Below are 15912 nucleotides of genomic sequence, written 5' to 3'. Positions count from 1 at the left end.
TATTTCAGGAGACAATGGCTTCAGGGATTAGGTGTAAGGTGAGTATATGGCGTGTTTTTATTTTTTGTAGGGGTCGAAGACATCAGGGACAAGGTGTAGGTGAGTATAATGTGTTTTTTTTATTTTAATTCTTTTTATTCATTTCGACATTTGTTTTTTTTACTTTCAGCACAGGCGCCGCTGACAAGAGACTACTGCTTCAATCCAGTGGCGCCTGTGCTCCCTATTTTCTATGACAGCAGGTGCCGGCTGATGGGGGTAGTAGTCACATCAGCTGGCGTCTATGATCTGCAGTAAGATTTTCACCGCAGGTCACTGTCACAGCTGTGGGATCATGCTGACATCTGTCAGCATAATCCCACAGCGCTCTTACCGTGGTAACTATGTTACCGCCAATCAGAGCCTGTGTTTCCTGCGCTGTCACGCAGATGACAGCCCGGGAAACACCCGAACCTGGACCCGAACAGTAACACGGATTTCCCGAGAAAGTCCGTGCCCGAACAGTAGTTGTTCGGTACGGACCCCAAACATTACTGTTCGGAATCGCCCATCACTATTCATAATCTCTATCTACATACCACCACCATATTCCAGGAGAATCATACATACAATTCTCACTATTATTGCCGGCTTCTCGTAAATCCCCTATATTATAATAAGGCACTTTAAAGCACACGTCAGCAGGATTGTGCTCAATAAACTACATACACTGTCTGGTGGACGACATTACACTGAATAATATGATACCTTGGTTGATGAAATCCGTCCTGTGGTTCTTGTGTAACCTTTACTTTCAGCTTGGAGATAATGATATGCTCGTGCTCCAGGGTGGCCTGTGGTGCTCTGCTTATATATTCATCTGTATGCTGTTATGACAGCTCACTGATCATTCACTGACCTGCCTTCTTTTTTACATAGCCCCGCACTACTAGATGCATTATGTAGAACAGGAGCAGACATAAAACACTCTTCCAATTTTTCACAAGCCCAATAGCATCTGGTGACCAAACCTTCATATCTGCCCCCTTCCATGTGATGACAATAAGAGGTCCAGCAATCTGAGAAAAAAGCCTAATGAATTTCCTATAATAGTTGGCGAATCCTACAAAATGTTGCAACGCTTTTAGGTCACCTGGTTGGACTCAATCTATTATGGCTTTCACCTTCCCAGGATCCATCGTAAACCCATCAGCCGATAAAATGACCCGGGAATGACACTTCCTGAACAGAAAAAAACATTTCTCAATTGTAACAAAGAAAGAATTCTCCCTCAACCTTTCTAATACAACACGGACATGTTCCTGGTGAGAATCCAAATCAGGAGAGAAGATTCTATATCATCAAGATAAATCACAAGAAATCTCCCAAAGTAATCAGAGAAATATCATTCAGAGAGTTGTGAGATCCTGTTGGTGCATTGGAGAATCCAAATGGGAGGACGAGATTATCGAATAAACCCTCAGACTTTAAAGACGCCGATTCCCATTTATCACCCGTCATGATGGGAATCAAATTGTAATAAGCCCCTCTAAGGTCAAGGTCAGAAAACCATTTATCCCAAAAGGCTGATTATATAGCTCAAGGATGAGTGGAAGTGGGTATGTATTCTTCATCGTGATTTTGTTCAGTACTTGGAAATTGAGGCAAAAACGTAGACCCCATCTTTTTTTTTTAAAGAAAAAATCCAGTAGCCCCAGAGGAGGAGAAAGGATGGATATGACCCTTCCGTAAACTTTCCTTTACATAATTTAACATGGAGGTAAGTTCAGGTCCAGACAAATTGTACAGACGAGCTCAAGTTAATAGAGAGAAGTTGTGTCAATGGTTTATAGTACCCCGAAAAAATATATATGTATAACCATTAGTCTATGAATCTACCACTTGGGTACTTCACACCACCATGGAAGCGGTAAGTGGTTCCCTACAGAAAACACTCATCATATAGAAAATGTACTCATGAACCAAGATGCATAAAATATAACAATACTTTATTAAATACAAGATAAAATACATTACAATACAAAATACAGTGGGAAACCACAAGATGGCGCCACAAACCCACAATATAATAACAATAATAATCTTTATTTATATAACGCCAACATATTCTGCAGCGCTGTACAATTCATATACAACAGTCATAAGTAACATAGCTAAAGATAATACAATAATTAAAGCAAAAATAATGACGATACTGCTCGCAAGAGCTTACGATCTATAAGTGTTTTATGCATCTTGGTTCATGAGTACATTTTCTATATGATGAGGGTTTTCTGTAGGGAACCAGTTACCGCTTCCATGGTGGTGTGAAGTACCCAAGTGGTAGGTTCATGGACAAATGGTTATACATATATTTCTTCTATGTTCTAACATTGAGTTATTAGGGGCTGGTGATACCACCCACAAGAAGGTGATGTATGTACTCTATTGCTATCTTACAACATGTGTCTATGTACTTGCTGAGACAGCAGAGACTTCTGCAGGTTCCTATAATAGTGTCTGACACTGGGTTCCCACTTGATGATTAATCCTGGCGATATAGAGATCCAGTACCTAGTTTTACATGATTCCATATTGTGGGTTTGTGGCGCCATCTTGTGGTTTCCCACTGTATTTTTATTGTAATATATTTTGTGTATTTTATCTTGTATTTCATAAAGCATTGTTATATTTTATGCATCTTGGTTCATCAGTACATTTTCTATATGATATGAGCTTTAGGTAATTTAGCATTTAGATTAATAGCACAATCATAAGGACGATGGTGAGGTAGTATCTCCGCCTCTTATTCCGAGAACACATCTCTGAAGTCCGTCAGGTACCACGGCCGACCCTCCAGACTAGAGAAGCAAATTTGTACTGACTTTAGACATTTCACAATTTCCTTCTGACACCAATCAGCAAGTGCTTCACTCTGTGCTCCACACGCACTATTTCCGTTATCATCGTTCTGCTCCGAGCACATCATACACACGTCTCCTCTCCGTATACCTCATACACACACGTCTCCTCTCCGTACACCTCATACACACATCTCCTCTCCGTATACCTCATACACACACGGCTCCGCTCCGTACACCTCATACACACACGGCTCCGCTCCGTACACCTCATACACACACGACTCCTCTCCGTACACCTCATACACACACGGCTCCTCTCCGTATACCTCATACACACACGTCTCCTCTCCGTACAACTCATACGCACGTGGCTCCTCTCCGTATACCTCATACACACGCGTCTCCTCTCCGTATACGTCATACTCACACATCTCCTCTCCGTACACCTCATACATCTCGTACACACGCAGCTCCGCTTCGTACACCTTGTACACATACATCTCCTCTCCGTACACCTCGTACACACACGGCTCTGCTCCGTACGCCTCGTACACACGCGGCTCCGCTCTATACACGTCGTACAGACACAGCTCTGCTCTGTACACCTCGTACACGCACGGCACCGCTCCTTATGCCTCGTACACGCGCGAGTCCACTCTGTACACCTCGTACAAGCGCGAGTCCGCTCCGTACGCCTCGTACAAGTGCGAGTCCGCTCCGTACGCCTCGTACACGCGCGAGTCCGCTCCGTACGCCTCGTACACGCGCGGCTCCCCTTCGTATGCCTCGTACACGCTCTGCTTCACTCCGTACACACGCGCATAGCTCCCAGCCATCCCAGTTTCCGTGGGACTGTCCTGCTTTGAGGGCTCAGTCCTGCATCTTGTCACTGCTCAGCACTTGTCCCAGCAGTGAAGGTGGGGGTTTCGGCGTTGGAGCAGTGGGCACCAGGTAGTAGCTGGAAGCTGCAGCTACCACACGGCCGTGCTGTCAGTGCGCAATATTGAGGAGAATGACTATTCACTCCTCTCCACGCCCATAGTCCCGAATATCCCCGCAGCTCACCTCGGCATCTGAGGATGCATGGCAGTGATGTCATGCGCTGATCAGATGCTGAGATTAGCTACTGACAGACAGGACGCAGCGCTGGAGCAGACAGGAGGTAGGAAGGTGAGTAGAAGTGTTTATTTTTTTCATGTGTGCAGTGATGGGGGGCCACGCATACCAGGATTGGGGATAAGGGGGCCATGCATACCAAGATTGGGTCTGAGGGTGCCATGCATACCACGATTGGGTCTGAGGGCGTGTCACAGGTCTGTCAAAAGTGACAGACAGTTGCCCTGCAGTTGGTTGCAGGAGATCTCTACGTTTGGCATTACAGACATCTTCTTAGAGGCTGTCTCTAGGATACAGCTGCTACCTTCCTCTGGCCAATTAACACCCTGTCCTGGGGGTATAAATACCTGCTGTGTTCCAGAGGGAGGTGCCAGCGATTTTCATTACTGCTTGTGAAGGCTTTAGCAAGAGCAGTACTTCTTCCTCTCTGGAGCTTGAGGACATGTGTGCATTTGTCTGGAGTCATCTAAACCTAAGGTATTTCCCTGTTTGTTCTCCCTTGTTGTCTTTAGTGTTCAGTGGGGATCGACTAGTGCTCATCTCTTCCCTTCCCTAGCCTTAGCCATATGCCAGGGAAAGATAGGGCGAGGCACGCGTGCGGCGATTGGTGAAGAGCCAATATAGGGTCGTTAGAGGAGACAGGGTGACACTAGACCAACTTAGGAGGTCTCAACTCCACCCCTTTCCCTAGAGTCTGAGCTCCTTCCCCTCTTCCCTTAGTGTTGCACTAAGTCTTTCCCACACCTTGCATGACAGGGGGCCATGTATGCCAGGATTGGCTCTGAGGGGGCCAAGCATACTAAGATTGGGTGAGAGGGGGCCATGCATGCCAGGACTGGGGAGGAGGGTGGCATGCATACCAGGATTGAGTCTAGGGTGCCATGCATACCAGAATTGGGTCTGAGGGGCCCATGTACAGTACAAACCAAAAGTTTGGACACACCTCATTTAAAGATTTTTCTGTATTTTCTTGACTATGAAAATTGTACGTTCACACTGAAGGTATCAAAACTATGAATTAACACATGTGGAATGATATACTTAACAAAAAAGTGTGAAACAACTGAAAATATGTCTTATATTCTAGGTTCTTCAAAGTAGCCACCTTTTGCTTTGATGACTGCTTTGCACACTCTTGGCATTCTCTTGATGAGCTTCAAGAGGTAGTCACCGGAAATGGTCTTCAAACAATCTTGAAGGAGCTCCCAGAGATACTTAGCACTTGTTGGCCCTTTTGCCTTCACTCTGCGGTCCAGCTCACCCCAAACCATCTCGATTGGGTCCAGATCTGGTGACTGTGGAGGCCTGGTCATCTGGCGTAGCACCCCATCACTCGCCTTCTTGGTCAAATAGCCCTTACACAGCCTGGAGGTGTGTTTGGGGTCATTGTCCTGTTGAAAAATAAATGATGGTCCAACTAAACGCAAACCGGATGGAATATCATGCCACTGCAAGATGCTGTGGTAGCCATGCTGGTTCAGTATGCCTTCAATTTTGAATAAATACCCAACAGTGTCACCAGCAAAGCACCCCCACACCATCACACCTCCTCCTCCATGCTTCACGGTGGGAACCAGGGATGTAGAGTCCATCCGTTCACCTTTTCTGCGTCGCACAAAGACATGGTGGTTGGAATCAAAGATCTCAAATTTGGACTCATCAGACCAAAGCACAGATTTCCACTGGTCTATTGTCCATTCCTTGTGTTCTTTAGCCCAAACAAGTCTCTTCTGCTTGTTGCCTGTCCTTAGCAGTGGTTTCCTAGCAGCTATTTTACCATGAAGGCCTGCTGCACAAAGGCTCCTCTTAACAGTTGTTGAAGAGATGTGTCTGCTGCTAGAACTCTGTGTGGCATTGGCCTGGTCTCTAATCTGAGCTGCTGTTAACCTGCGATTTCTGAGGCTGGTCACACGGATAAACTTATCCTCAGAAGCAGAGGTGATTCTTGGTCTTCCTTTCCTGGGGGGTCCTCATGTGAGCCAGTTTCTTTGTAACGCTTGATGGTTTTTGTAACTGCACTTGGGGACACTTTCAAAGTTTTCCCAATTTTTCAGACTGACTGACCTTCATTTCTTAGCTGCTTTCTTCTTTCCATAATACAAATTCTAACAGTCTATTTAGTAGGACTATCAGCTGTGTATCCACCAGACTTCTGCACAACACAACTGATGGTCCCAACCCCATTTATAAGGCAAGAAATCCCACTTATTAAACCTGACAGGGCACACCTGTGAAGTGAAAACCATTTCCGGTGACTACCTCTTGAATCTCATCAAGAGAATGCCAAGAGTGTGCAAAGCAGTCATCAAAGCAAAAGGTGGCTACTTTGAAGAACCTAGAATATAAGGCATATTTTCAATTGTTTTACACTTTTTTGTTAAGTATATAATTCCACATGTGTTAATTCATAGTTTTGATGCCTTCAGTGTGAATGTACAATTTTCATAGTCATGAAAATACAGCAAAATCTTTAAATGAGAAGGTGTGTCCAAACTTTTGGTCCATACTTTATGCCAGTATTGGGTGTGAGAGGGCCACACATACCAGTATTGGGTGTGAGGGGGCCACGCATACCAGGATTGGGGCTGAGGGGGCCAGGCATAACAGGATTGGGGCTGAGGGAGTTACCCATACCAGGATTGGGGCTGAGGGGGCCACGCATACCAGGATTGGGGCTGAGGGGGCCACACATACCCGGATTGGGGATGAGGGGGCCACACATACCAGGATTGGGTCTGAGGAGGCCACGCATACCACGATTGGGTCTGAGGGGGCCATGCATACCACAAATGGGTCTGAGGGGGCCATGCATACCAGGATTGGGGAGGAGGGGGCCATGCATACCAGGATTGGGGAGCAGGGGGCCATGCATACCAGGATTGGGGAGGAGGGGGTCATGCACACCAGGATTGAGTCTGAGGGGGCCATGTATACCACGATTGGGTCTGAGGGGGCCATGCATACCATGATTGGGTCTGAGGGGGCCATGCATACCAGGATTGGGGCTGAGGGGGCCATGCATAACAGGATTGAGGCTGAGGGGGCCATGCATACCAGGATTGGGGAGGAGGGGGCCATGCATACCAGGATTGGGTCTGAGGGGGCCATGCATACCAGGATTGGGGAGGAGGGGGCCATGCATACCAAGATTGGGTCTGAGGGGGCCATGCACACTAGGAATGAGCCTGAGGGGGCCATGCGCACCAGGATTGGGGCTGAGGGGGCCATGCACATCAGGACTGGGTCTGAGGGGGCCATGCACATCAAGATTGGGTCTGAGGGGGCCATGCATACCAGGATTGGGTGTGAGGGGGGCCACGCATACCAGGATTGGGGCTGAGGGGGCCACGCATACCAGGATTGGGGATGAGGGGGCCACGCATACCAGGATTGGGGATGAGGGGGCCACGCATACCAGGATTGGGTCTGTGGAGGCCATGCATACTATGATTAGATCTGAGGAGGCCATGCAAACCAGGATTGGGTCTGAGGAGGCCATGCATACAAGGATTGGAGCTGAGGTGGCCATGCATACCAGGATTGGATTGAGTCTGCGGGGCCCATGCACACCAGGATTGGGTCTGCGGGGGCCATGCACACCTGGATGGGGGATGAGGGGGCCATGCATATCAGGAATGGGGATGAGGGCTGTCTGCTGAATGCCCCTCATACCAGCGCCCCTCTGACAACTCCTCCTGCCAGGGAAGAAAGAAATGGTAAATGGGCGTATATTGGGGTGTGGCCAGGGTGTACACACGCGGCTCCGCTCCGTACATCTCGTACACGCGCGGCTCCGCTCCGTACGCCTCGTACACGCGCGGCTCCGCTCCGTACGCCTCATACACACGCGCGGCTCCGCTCCGTACGCCTCATACACGCGCGGCTCCGCTCCGTACGCCTCGTACACGAGCGGCTCCGCTCCGTACGCCTCGTACACGCGCGGCTCCGCTCCGTACGCCTCGTACACGAGCGGCTCCGCACCGTACGCCTCGTACACACGCGGCTCTGCTCCGTACACCCCGTACACACGCGGCTCTGCTCCGTACACCTCGTACACACGCGGCTCTGCTCCGTACACCTCGTACACATACGGCTCTGCTCCGTACACCTCGTACACACGCGGCTCCGCTCCGTACACCTCGTACACACACGGCTCTGCTCCGTACACCTCGTACACACGCGGCTCTGCTACATCCACACTGTAAACCCCTCCTGACCCCACACATAAACTTCAGCTCATCCAGCACCATGACAACCAGCACAGCAGAGTCCTGCATCCACTGAGGCCCCTGATCATGTGACCCCTGACTCCTCCCCTCCTGTGACCTCATCACAGCTCCTGTGCGCACAGAGCAGCCATATATGTGGTGGCGGCTCTGCAGGTGGAGGTATGTGGAGACCCCCATTACTGGGCGCAGGGGGCATTAACCCCTTCAGCACGGAGACTCTTTTGGGGTCTTGTGTTGCCCCTTTATAAGAATTATAAGGTTTTTGTTCTGTTTCCTGTAATAGATGCATACGACCCAACTATGGAGACAGGAAGGGAGGAAACGTATTGTTCTCATAGTACAGGACCCCTTTACTGCCCACAGTGTAATGCCCCCATTATGCCCCTTATGCAGTATGTATGATGCCCCCACACAGTGTAATACCCCCATTATGCCCCTTATGCAGGATGTATGATGCCCCCACACAGTGTAATGCCCCCATTATGCCCCTTATGCAGTATGTATGATGCCCCCACACAGTGTAATGCCCCCATTATGCCCCTTATGCAGGATATATGATGCCCCACACAGTGTAATGCCCCCATTATGCCCCTTATGCAGGATGTATGATTCCCCCACACAGTGTAATGCCCCCATTATGCCCCTTATGCAGGATATATGATGCCCCACACAGTGTAATGCCCCCATTATGCCCCTTATGCAGGATGTATGATTCCCCCACACAGTGTAATGCCCCCATTATGCCCCTTATGCAGGATGTATGATTCCCCCACACAGTGTAATGCCCCCATTATGCCCCTTATGCAGGATGTATGATGCCCCCACACAGTGTAATGCCCCAATATTGCCCCTTATACAGTATGTATGATGCCCCCACACAGTGTAATGCCCCCATTATGCCCCTTATGCAGGATGTATGATGCCCCCACACAGTGTAATGCCCCCATTATGCCCCTTATGCAGGGTGTATGATGCCTCTACGCAGTGTAATGCCCCCATTATGCCCCTTATGTAGGGTGTATGATGCCCCCACACAGTGTAATACCCCCATTATGCCCCTTATGCAGGATGTATGATGCCCCCACACAGTGTAATGCCCTCATTATGCCCCTTATGAAGTATGTATGATGCCCCCACACAGTGTAATGCCCCCATTATGCCCCTTATGTAGTATGTATGATGCCCCCACACAGTGTAATGCCCCCACTATGCCCCTTATGTAGTATGTATGATGCCACTTATGCAGTGTGTATGATGCCACCACACAGTGTAATGCCCCCATTATGCCCCTTATGCAGTATGCATGATGCCCCCACACAGTGTAATGCCCCCATTATGCCCCTTTTTCAGTATGTATGATGCCCCCATTATGCCCCTGTAATCAGGTGACTGGATACAACACACAGGCAAACAGACACCCTCTAACCTTATGTTACTTTATCTACTGACAAGGGTGATGGTCCGGGCACATATAGGCCATTATGTTCTCCCACATGGAACACATAACTACGGACATGCGCAGTCACGGGTACGAGTGGCGCGGCGGCAATCAGTTTATCTGGCGTTTCAGTGTAAAGCACTTCAGTTCCGGACATGCGCACTAGGGGATGGTCATTATCGGACCTCTAGCGCATGAGAAGTAGCGCAGGTGCAGTACGTTATTGTAGACAGACTCCATTCTATATGTCCTATGACAATACACCTCTAGTAATGGGAATGGGTCTCCTAGTCTGGGAGGTGTTTTGGATGAATTGGGATATTTATACATGGACACCTGGCTATTAGACACACTATGCTGAACATCATGAATTATCATCCCTGTATTAAGCCTCCTGATGAACCTGTTGGGGAAACGCGTTGATGGCGGATTATTGAAACATTCTCTGATGAGTACCATACCCTTTCCTTTTTACAGGGTGGTCCAAAAGTAGGTGGACAGAAAATAATAACATTTATTTTGATTTATATATAAAATTATATTTACTAACACAAGCATAACATTGACAATTAGATATTCTGAACAATAATACAAAAGCCCTTAAATTTTATCAACGCAGGTGCTCAAACTGTTTTCCATTACAATTTGCACAGCTTTGAAGTTTGCCTGTCGCTTCAACAAACTTTTTTACACAAGTCCTTTGGGTATTAATTTCTTGAAGTGCATCTCTTATGTAATTTTTCAAATCACTGACACTTTTTGGTTTTCGATTATAAACTTTGTCCTTGACTACTCCCCATAAGAAAAAATCCATTGGGGTCAAGTCTGGTGAACGTGCCGGCCAATCAAGTGGGCCTCTTCGGCCAATCCATTTATTAGGAAATGTTTCATCAAGATTCTCGCGGACCACTCTTGAATAATGTCGAGGGGCCCCATCTTGTTGGAAATAAAGGTCATTTGAATTAGGCTGTTGCTGTAACTGGGGAACAACTTGATTCATTAGAATTTCGAGATACTTATCTCCTGTGACTGTTCCATCAAAAAATATTGGTCCAAAAACACCAAAACTTGAAATACCACCCCAAACATTGACACCAGGCTCATTTAGTTGTTGCTCTAATGTTAAATGCATGTTCTCATTTTACCAGTAAATACAATTATGTCTGTTAATATGGCCGGATAATGTGAAAGAAGCTTCATCACTCCACATGTTATCTAAAATTACTGGATTTTCTTCAATTTCGTTAAGCATAATCTCACTAAATTGTAGCCGCCTGTCTGGATCATCCTCCAATAAATCATGAATTAGACGTGGACGATAAGCTTTCCACCCAATAGATTTCAGGATTCGCAGCTCGTGAAAATCCCAATTCCAAAGAGGCTCTTCTGTGGACTTTTTTGGACTCTGAAAAAATGTTTCAGCAACAAGTTGTTTATTATCTTCTGTACAGACTGTTTTGGGTCGACCAGTTTTTGGAGCTTTAAGGATTGAGCCAGTGGCATTGAATTTGTCACGAATGCGGTAAATGGTTTGTCTCTTTGGGGCTTGGGTACCCAATGTTTCAACCCAATTTTTCAGCATTTTGAGATTTCCAATACTCTGTTAAATTCCATTTTCTTTGATATGTTTTTAAATTATTTGCCATTATGTGTTATCTGAATTATCTGAAAAGAAAACAGATTTTGGGGAGATCTATCTGTGAAAACTAGATAACTTAGCAACCAATCAGATTCCACCTTCCACTTTCCAAAGAGTCTGTGAGGAATGAAAAGTGGAATCTGATTGGTTGCTAAGGGCAACTGAGCCAGTTTCACTTTACACCTTGTTTGATAACTCTCCCCCTTCATAACCTTATTACACTTTCTGTCCACCTACTTTTGGACCACCCTGTATACCTTGAGACATTTTTTTTGATATACAGTTAGGTCCATATATATTTGGACAGAGACAACATTTTTCTAATTTTGGTTCTAGACATTACCACAATGAATTTTAAACAAAACAATTCAGATGCAGTTGAAGTTCAGACTTTCAGCTTTCATTTGAGGGTATCCACATTAAAATTGGATGAAGGGTTTAGGAGTTTCAGCTCCTTAACATGTGCCCCCCTGTTTTTAAAGGGACCAAAAGTAATTAGACAATTGACTCCAAGGCTATTTCATGTACAGGTCTGGGCAATCCCTTCATTATGTCATTCTCAATTAAGCAGATAAAAGGCCTGGAGATGATTTGAGCTGTGGTGCTTGCATTTGGAAGGTTTTGGTGTGAAGTAAACATGCGGTCCAAGGAGCTCTCCATGCAGGTGAAACAAGCCATCCTTAGGGTGCATTCACACATCGCATATTTCCCTGCGGTTTTTTACGCGCGCATATTTTCCTGCTTTTTTTTACCTGCGTTTTTTTACGCAGGTAAAAAAAGCACCTCCATTCACACACTGCATAAAAAAGCGCAGCAAAAAACGCAATGTGAAATGAAGGGTGACATGTGTACTGTCTGTGTCTGTGTGTCGTGTGTGTACTGTCTGTGTCTGTGTGTCTATGTGTCGTGTGTGTCCCTAGCAGTGTATGTACAGACTATGGATACTCACCTACCCGATGGATGAGAGACGCGTCTGCTCTGTCCCGCGCTTGCAGCATCTGCCGTGAAGCGATCAGCAGACTGTCAGCTGACCGGCTTGTAATCAGCTGACCGTCCGGTTACAAGCCGGTTAGCTAACAGCTGATCAGCTCACCGGCAGATGCTGGAAGCGCGGGATTGGAGCGGACCGGGCGCCTCTCCCCTGACATCGGGTAGGTGAGTATCCATCCTGCGCCTCCGTAAAAAAGCGATGGAATTACGCAGTGTGTGAACACCGCTGCGTAATTCCATCGCTTATAATGGGCACAATAGGAGAAAGCGCAGGACGCAGCTGCGCTTTCGCGCTGCGTAATATAACACAGTGTCTGAACGGCAAAGTGAATTTCCCATTCACTTTGCTGGCAGACACAAGGCACATTGCGTATTTTGAAAAAGCGCACGCAAAAAAGCGCGCGAAAATACGCAATATGTGAACGCAGCCTTAAGCTGAAAAAAAACAGAAAAAACCCATCCGAGAAATTGCTACAATATTAGGAGTGGCAAAATCTCCAGTTTGGTACATCCTGAGAAAGAAAGAAAGCACTGGTGAACTCATTAATGCAAAAAGACCTGGGCGCCCACAGAAGACAACAGTGGTGAATGATCGCAGAATAATCTCCATGGTGAAGAGAAACCCCTTCACAACAGCCAACCAAGTGAACAACACTCTCCAGGAGGTAGGCGTATCAATATCCAAATCTACCATAAAGAGAAGACTGCATGAGAGTAAATACAGAGGGTTCACTGCACGGTGCAAGCCACTCAAGCATCAAGAATAAAAAGGCTAGACTGAACTTTGCTAAAAAACATCTAAAAAAGCCAGCACAGTTCTGGAAGAACATTCTTTGAACAGACGAAACCAAGATCAACCTTTACCGGAATGATGGAAAGAGAAAAGTATGGCGAAGGCGTGGTGCAGCTCATGATCCAAAGCATACCACATCATCTGTAAAACACGGCGGAGGTAGTGTGATGGCTTGGGCATGCCTGGCTGCCAGTGGCACTGGGTCACTAGTGTTTATTGATGATGTGACACAGGACAGAACCAGCCGAATGAATTCTGACGTATTCAGAGCCATACTGTGTGCTCAGATCCAGCCAAATGCAGCCAAACTGATTGGTCGTCATTTCATACTACAGATGGACAATGACCCAAAACATAAAGCCAAAGCAACCCAGGAGTTTATTAAAGCAAAGAAGTGGAATATTCTTGAATGGCCAAGTCAGTCACATGATCTCAACCCAATTGAGCAAGCATTTCACTTGTTAAAGACTAAACTTCAGACAGAAAGGCCCACAAACAAACAGCAACTGAAAACCACAGCAGTGAAGGCCTGGCAGAGCATCAAAAAGGAGGAAACACAACGTCTGGTGATGTCCATGAGTTCAAGACTGTCATTGCCAACAAAGGGTTTTCAACCAAGTACTAGAAATGAACATTTTATTTACAATTATTTAATCTGTCCAATTACTTTTGGTCCCTTTAAAAACAGGGTGGAACATGTTAAGGAGCTGAAACTCCTAAACCCTTCATCCAATTGTAATGTGGATACCCTCAAATGAAAGCTGAAAGTCTGAACTTCAACTACATCTGAATTGTTTTGTTTAAAATTCATTGTGGTAATGTCTAGAACCAAAATTAGAAAAATGTTGTCTCTGTCCAAATATATATGGACCTAACTGTATGTCAGAGTTAACTAGGGCTTCTGAAGGACAGCCACCAGTGAGCGGGGGCGCCATTGTCGTTCCTTAGGGTGCTAACCTCGGCAGCTAGGCAATATCAGCTTTGTTTAGGTACAGGATAGGGTACAGTAGTGACTGTTTCATTTGTTCAGCAGCATCATTGCTTACATCTGTTTGTGTACATCCACAACAGGCCATTCAGCAGGTAATTTTGCTAGTTTTTAGTATAAGTAAATATTTATGTTGTTAGTCCCCGTTTTCAATTTATATATTTAAAAAAGGTTTAGTATTTTATTTTAGGGTGGAGTTCCCACAGTATTGTCCCCTTCACACACAATATGGTACCATCTACCCCACGGAGTACCCCACAGCTAATGAATGAATACTCACTTAGCCCCATTGTTGGTTCAGATAATAATGAACCCAGTATCTATGAGATATTTGCCACACAATAGTTGGTAAGACCGTATCATCCATAGTGGCTGCCCATGCGGCCTGTATGGTGCCCATGAATTGAGACGGCTCGGCACCGAGCACGCTCTCCTTACCCATCATCACAATTTCAGTGATATCCACATTCCTATGATGGTGATACCATTGAATAGAACAGTGAATCAGGGAGTTGAAGGGTCCCTGATCCACCATTCAGCCGTGTGTGTGTGTGTGGTGTGTTTTTTTGTTTGTTTTTAAATATCAGGAATTGGGAGGGCAATCATACTGTCTGGGAGCCCTCATTCTGAGCTAGATGGGCACACAGGAGAACAAGGGAATAAGGGAATATTGCCGCCCGATAGGTGTCAGCTGTATGTATGTAATACTAACGGCCCCATACACGAGATAAGTGTTGGCTAAGCGGTCATTTGGCAGACTGCTATCTCTTCTGACTTCTCTGTACACACAAATATTCCAGCTTTCCTGTGGTCTATATGAGAAAGTCGCCTCCAGACTCCTCTATTGGAAGATTATCTACAGGAAGAACAAACGGATTAGCCTCTGAAATTCAGGATGCCAGATCCTTCTCTGCCCTGACATTATCTGTTGGGAGGCCCCCAAATAATGTATATAGTCTACCAAACCCCGGAAATCAGTGCTTTCATGCAACTTTAGTCTAATGTGTATGGGGCATTAAAAAGTAACTTATTGGACATTGCCTCTGGCCCGGCCTAATAGACTTTTCTACATTGCGGGCCCAGACACCATTATTGGTTATTTAAGTATCGTAGTAACTATGCAGCCCCATACTATCAAGTACTTGGGAGAGGAGGGGCGCTCAGCCGAACTCTGTCAAACCATCTTAGATGCCATGTTTGCTCTTGACAGCAGCAAGTGGTTAAACTGCCAGGGTTTGTGTAGCCATCTGGCCATCTGTGCCATCCCTGCGGTGTACATCTATGTTCTGGTGCCCAAAAGAGTTACTTTTTAACATGTTAAACATTTGTTTTAAAATAATTAACAAAATGTTAATATCTGCTTTTTTATGGAGTTTTTCTTGTAATATAAGACAGCCTAAGGCCAGAAATAGACTTCATAAAACACTGTACATGGAGACTTTGGCATCAAATACCTCCTGTCTTGGTGAGACTGCTATCAAATAATTTTTGTCCACGGTATTTGTGCAAACAAACAAGCTTTTAGAAATGCCTCAAACTTCTGTGTGTGAATCAGACCTGAGCTCTAACTTGTTAGAAGATGACAGTCCGGTGAAGTAAGGAAACATATAGACGGCCGTTGGGGATGTAGTTTGTGACGGACTCTGGCTAAATATGTTTATAGACCTGTAGTAGAAGATGAAGATGTCGTACTCATCATGAAATAGTTATTTCTCATGTCATGTGTAATTAATATCTCCTGCCGTATTGCTAATGCTGATTCCAGTGTCAGTAAATGAGACAAAAATTAGCAATAAAGTAGAGGAGTCTATGACAAAGTATTCAGCTGCAGACTCCAAGGAAGAAACTGCTTGTTGTCTGTGGCCTAAAATATATA

At 46.0% G+C, this 15912-nt stretch overlaps 1 protein-coding gene across 1 annotated transcript in view; it reads left to right on the top strand.

The window, feature by feature from the left end:
* LOC141218921 (gastrula zinc finger protein XlCGF66.1-like) overlaps positions 1 to 15912 on the top strand; it is a 384436-nt gene that overhangs the window by 239489 nt on the left and 129035 nt on the right. The gene's annotated exons all lie outside the window — the stretch shown is intronic.

This window comes from Phyllobates terribilis, unplaced genomic scaffold (assembly GCF_046119375.1).
Source record: "Phyllobates terribilis strain yellow unplaced genomic scaffold, ASM4611937v1 Scaffold_251__1_contigs__length_2838608, whole genome shotgun sequence".
Taxonomy (NCBI): Eukaryota; Metazoa; Chordata; class Amphibia; order Anura; family Dendrobatidae; genus Phyllobates; species Phyllobates terribilis.
The sequence above is the reverse complement of the archived record's forward strand: the minus strand, read 5'-3'. Positions and strand labels throughout refer to the sequence as shown.